Genomic DNA, 6,000 nt, shown 5'->3' with positions numbered 1-6,000 from the left:
GTTGTCTCGCGACGTGCTCGGATGGACGATGTCGTTAAGCCATGCCCAGGTCATGGTTGTCGCACGGCGGGGCGACGATGGGCCTTCGGGGCGGGCCCGACGTCGGAATGGCCTAGGCGGCCTGGGTGGTCGCGGTATCGCTTCAGTTGATGGGCCATGCTGCGTGGTGTTGCCCGGTTCTGCTTGCGGGGTCGGGGAGTGGTGACTTGCTTGTGTTTGGCTGGTCGTGGACCGTGGTTGCCTTGAGCTGGGCGGCGACGCACCCCTAGGATGCCCCTCCGTGCCATCCTCTGCCTCTAGAGGCTGTGCGTCGCTCGTCCTTGGGTTGTCCATGTCGGATCTGGTGGGGGAAGAAACCTTGTTTGGTTAGAACCTGACCTGTGCCACTTGTGTGCCCTGGGCCCTGGGTTTCCCTGATCGGTGCGTTCTCTAATTTCTGGCTATTTCTTACTCTAATCCCTTAAGGGGAGTTAAGCTATCTTACTGCGTGTGTACGCGGTTGCCCCTTGTGGAGCGAGGACATTACGGCAGCGCACTACCATAAGTGGCCCTCATGAACTCGCGGTTTTCCTGGTGCTGGGGTCGTCCTCATCGTTGTCTTCTTCGTTTTCGCTGGTGAGGGTGTGCTCGACGTCGTCGCTGGTAAGGGTGTGCTCGTGGTCGTGGTAGGCCTTGAGGTCGGCTAGTCCGGCCGTTCGTCGTTGTCTTCCCGGATGCTTCTGGAGTCGTGCTATGGTGGGGGAAATAAATTTTACTACTTTGTAAGGCCCCTCATATTTGGGAGCCAGTTTGGCCGCTTTGGACAGGTGATGTCGGCGTAGCATCACGAGCGTCCCGATCGTGGGTCTCCATTCGCGTCGACGTAGGTTGTCGTTCCTGCTCTGCGTCTGTGATGCCTGCTGGGTATTTTCCTGTACGATGGCGAAGATTTCCTTGAGTCGCTTGGCCTTGTCGGTTGGGATCTCTGTCACTTCGCCTAGTCCTGGGGTCGCCTCTTCGTACAAGGCTCCAGGCAACCGAGGTTCCCGGCCGAGTACGATGAATGCTGGGTTGAAGCCTGTGGTGTCCGATGTGCTGCTGTTGATGGCTAGGCTGAGTTCGGGCAGCAGCTCGTCCCATGTCCGCTGGTCTCCATCGATGTACTGGGCGATCATGACTTTGATCGTCATGCTGTCTCCGGAGAACGTTAGTGCTGGTTCCCAGGATATCCTTGGGGACCACGGCAAGAGTGTTGAGGAAGTGAATGTGGGTGTGGCTCCCACTTGAAAGGATGTGTTTTACTCCTCAAATCACAGGTCACAGAAGGCGGCTGCTCGGTGTGGTGGAACAGGTTCGACGAATTTTGCGGAATGAATGGGGCCTTAGCAGGAAGGCTGTACGAACCATATACGGGGGTCTGTTTGTTGCTTGCACAGCATATGGATCTTCGGTGTGGTGTAGTGCGGCTATGAGTGTTGCTGGCAGAAAGAAAGTGCTGGCCTGCCAGAGAGAGATTTTGCTTGGATGTTTGCCGGTGTGCCGCACTGTCTCTACGGAGGCAATGCAGGTACTCCTTGGCGCTGTCCCTCTTGACTTGGAGATACGGCGCCGTGCTACAAGATTAAGAGGCGTCTGCCTTTGTGTTAGAATGAATGGTTAGCTGATAGGAACGTGGAGAGCTTAGGAATTAGTGAGTGCAAGAGTTTGTTGGATGAATGCGTACTGTCTGACTGGCAAGTTAGATGGGATAGCAGTGATGTCACGTTTGTCAGCTGTCGACCGGAGTTTGGTTTAAACCTTAGTTCTGGGTTCCTCTTGACTGGTCACGGCTCTCTCAATGCATTCGAGGGGCCTGAGTGACAGTGAGTGACCTTCGGGATCTGGATGCCTTGGGTGTTGTTGAAGTTAGGGGTGAGTTTGACGCTAGTCAAACGCTCTCCACGGTAGATAGGGTTAGAAGTTTTAACGAGTATGCAAGGGCTGTTTTTTCCAGACGACGCTTGACGGTTTTCTGAGGAAATAGTATGTGTAATTGATTGTCATTTTGTTTGTTTTTTCTTGTGTCTTTACTTGTGTTTAGACCCATCGTTCTTTGCGTTGGTCTAGGGGGCCACCAACCCGTGACTGTTTTGGAGTCAAAATTGGAAGTGTCCTTCGTGGCACGAAGCCTGACCGGAGGCTTTATTCTGGTACCACGGGAGCCAGAGCCCGCGGAACTCGTTTCCGTCCTGGCTATGGTTGCGGCCCCTTGGGGAGCTTCGTGGTGGTTGTGGCTAACACTCAAGCGAGTAGAGCTTGGGCTCGACGTGGAGTTGCGTTATACAACCTGGTGCTGTGACCCACAGATCAGCAGAGGTTTAGATAGTGTAAGGAAGTTCTCAGGCCGAGGTACAGCTTCTCAATCTGTCCAGGGCCCGGTCCTTCCCCACAGCAAAATTTGTTGGAGATTTGTTGCTTGGAGAGCTGCAGAGACGTGCGTTGGGGGTCATGCGTGGCGGGAGGAGGGGGGTTTGTGTCAGGGGTCGGAAGGGTAGGGGAGAGGGGAGCCCAGCTTAGCAGATGCCGCATGATCCACGACTCACATCTGCGTCGCCGGGTCCCCAGGGCGAGGGTGTAGGAGAGGGAACCCAGCTTTGCGGATGCCGCGTGAATCCACGACTCACATCCAGCATCGCCGGGTCCCCAGGGGAGAAAGGTATGGGAAAGGGAAGCCCAGCTTGGTGGATGCCGCATGATCCACGACTCACATCCACTTCGCCGGGCCCCCAAAGAACAGGGAAGAGAGGGGGAGGGGCTGAGGGACTCCTACGGGCGAAAGTTCTAAAACCGGTGGGTTGAGGTGGGTGTCTTTATTGTGGGGGAATAAACGACAAAAATTAAATAGCTACCATGTGTATTTTGATACGCATTTAACATTTTGGGAAACTTGTAGTTCTGTGCGTACACCCTGCCTACTGCACTCCCCCCAGAGCTCACATACGTGAGGTGGCTCACCCTTGCTTTCCCTTCCTTGGGTCCGGCGGCCGGTCCTCGTCACGGTGGTCACGATTTATATATTTTTTCTCACTTCTCGCGGGGTCGGGGCACTGTTTATTTTTTCCCAACCGTTCTGGTTCAGCACTTGGAGATCACTCCCGAGCCTGGCCCGCGCTTGCACGTGCCAGGCCTCTGCTTTTCTTTTTGCAGCTTTTCTGCTGCTTCGCTGCTGCGCAGCTTTCGGCTGCCGGCCTCGGTTTGGGGGTGTGCATGGTTCGCCGTCGGCTCTCTCCCTCGGCTGCGTGGGCGTAAGACCGATCGACGGCTTCTCTGCCGCTTCGCTCTCTTCCATGCTGGCTTTCTTTGCTGCGTAGTATGCGTCTCTCTTTCGTGTCGTGTCTTAATTCTACTACTAAGTAAAAAGGCCTCACCATTTGGGGTTCTCTTAGCCTATTTCTTACTTTTAATATGGGGAAAATAAAAATTCAGCGTTGTCTTTGTCATAATAGTACTAAAAAACGAAGTAATAAAAAATGAAGTAATAATGGGATAATAAGCCCCCCCCGGCGCTGTCCCATCAGGGGATAGTGTTGTGGTCAGGTTTTCTTTTGTGGAGGGTTATGCCTTCACACTCCCTTCCTACTTCGGGGTGGGGCGCGGTGAAATGCGCACCAAATTTCCGCTGATGGACACCCGGAAGCGTTGGCCGTCGTGGTATTCTAGGCTGCGGATCCGGCTGCGCCCGTGCCGCGCCGCGTTTGCCTGAGCGCTGGCGCCTTCCAGCAGGCTTTGCGGGATGCGGCGGTCAGGCGTGCTTAGTGGCCTCTTCCAAGCCCAATGACAGGTCGCTGTCCTCCTTTGGGTGACTCGGGTTTCCTGGTTCGCCCTCTCGGGCCGTGCAGCCGGTCGGGTCCGGGTTCGGGGCGTTGTGGTCGGTGGGAGCTGGCGATAGCCACTCCATTGGTGCGTAGTCCAGCGGCTGCCAATCGCGATTCTTCTTTCTTTCCGGGGCTGCCGCCTCCTCCTGCGCGTCCCACTCCTGCAGTTGGGCGTGCCAACCGTCGTCCCAGCTGGTGTCCGGGGACGGGCCGTTTGGGTTCTACTGCCCTCCCAGAATGCGGGCTACCTCCTCGTCCCTGGGTATCGGGGACACGGGTCCGTCCTCCAGGCCGAGTTCCTGGAGTAGCTGGGGCAGCTCATTGCCGGTTACGCGTCTCGGTGGCTCGTCCTCGCCCTGAAGGGCGATGTTCCGGAGCCGTCGGGGCAAGGCTTCGTCCGGACTGCTGTCGCGAATCCGTAGCGGAGTGGTGTCGCTGCTTGCTGTGTCGTTGTCCGACGCAGGGATGATCTCCCTCTCGGGCCTGGGTGGGGTGATAAGTCGTGGATGGGCGAGCAGCAGCTGCAGGGTCTTGTCGGCGTCCTTCCAGGTGGTCCAGGGTGCCACGTCAACCGCGATGTTGGCTGGAGCGCTCTTCTGGCAATCGGGCGGCCCATCTTCGTCCTCGCTCACGTCCGAGTATGAGCCCGTCGTGGCCCGCTCGGCCTCCAGTTGTTGGTTTAGGTCCAGGACGGAGTGCTTGACCCATGGGCGGCCACCCGCTTTTCCGAAACGGTGGTCATGCAAGACCTCATCATCGGTGCTTGCCAGGTGGGTCGGCTCCCAGTGCTTGTCGGCCTCCATCGTCGGGCTGGTGAACCCCTCGTCGGAGCTGCTGTCGTGGTTCGGCCGTGGGGTCTGCTGGTTTTCCATGCGGTACAGGTAATAGGGCGGTGGTGGTGGGGACCGCAGCCGCAGTTTGTGCGCGACTGGGGAGCTGCTCTGCACCTCGGAGTTGGGGTCCAGGTCGACGTGTCCTGGCTCGACGCGTCTTCGTGTCGCGCGTGGGGTGACGGCGGTGCCTGCTCCTTGGCCTGGATGCTTGCGGCGGCGTGGGCGTCTGGGGGGCTTCTGCTGGGCCCGGCCTGCTCGGACCATCTCGTCTGAGTCCGATGATCGCATTGCCTCCACTGTGAGGATCCCAGACGGGTTGTCTCGCGACGTGCTCGGATGGACGATGTCGTTAAGCCATGCCCAGGTCATGGTTGTCGCACGGCGGGGCGACGATGGGCCTTCGGGGCGGGCCCGACGTCGGAATGGCCTAGGCGGCCTGGGTGGTCGCGGTATCGCTTCAGTTGATGGGCCATGCTGCGTGGTGTTGCCCGGTTCTGCTTGCGGGGTCGGGGAGGGGTGACTTGCTTGTGTTTGGCTGGTCGTGGACCGTGGTTGCCTTGAGCTGGGCGGCGACGCACCCCTAGGATGCCCCTCCGTGCCATCCTCTGCCTCTAGAGGCTGTGCGTCGCTCGTCCTTGGGTTGTCCATGTCGGATCTGGTGGGGGGAAGAAACCTTGTTTGGTTAGAACCTGACCTGTGCCACTTGTGTGCCCTGGGCCCTGGGTTTCCCTGATCGGTGCGTTCTCTAATTTCTGGCTATTTCTTACTCTAATCCCTTAAGGGGAGTTAAGCTATCTTACTGCGTGTGTACGCGGTTGCCCCTTGTGGAGCGAGGACATTACGGCAGCGCACTACCATAAGTGGCCCTCATGAACTCGCGGTTTTCCTGGTGCTGGGGTCGTCCTCATCGTTGTCTTCTTCGTTTTCGCTGGTGAGGGTGTGCTCGACGTCGTCGCTGGTAAGGGTGTGCTCGTGGTCGTGGTAGGCCTTGAGGTCGGCTAGTCCGGCCGTTCGTCGTTGTCTTCCCGGATGCTTCTGGAGTCGTGCTATGGTGGGGGAAATAAATTTTACTACTTTGTAAGGCCCCTCATATTTGGGAGCCAGTTTGGCCGCTTTGGACAGGTGATGTCGGCGTAGCATCACGAGCGTCCCGATCGTGGGTCTCCATTCGCGTCGACGTAGGTTGTCGTTCCTGCTCTGCGTCTGTGATGCCTGCTGGGTATTTTCCTGTACGATGGCGAAGATTTCCTTGAGTCGCTTGGCCTTGTCGGTTGGGATCTCTGTCACTTCGCCTAGTCCTGGGGTCGCCTCTTCGTACAAGGCTCCAGGCAACC

Source organism: Drosophila miranda (genome assembly GCF_003369915.1).
Source record: "Drosophila miranda strain MSH22 chromosome Y unlocalized genomic scaffold, D.miranda_PacBio2.1 Contig_Y1_pilon, whole genome shotgun sequence".
Taxonomy (NCBI): domain Eukaryota; kingdom Metazoa; phylum Arthropoda; class Insecta; order Diptera; family Drosophilidae; genus Drosophila; species Drosophila miranda.
The sequence above is the reverse complement of the archived record's forward strand: the minus strand, read 5'-3'. Positions refer to the sequence as shown.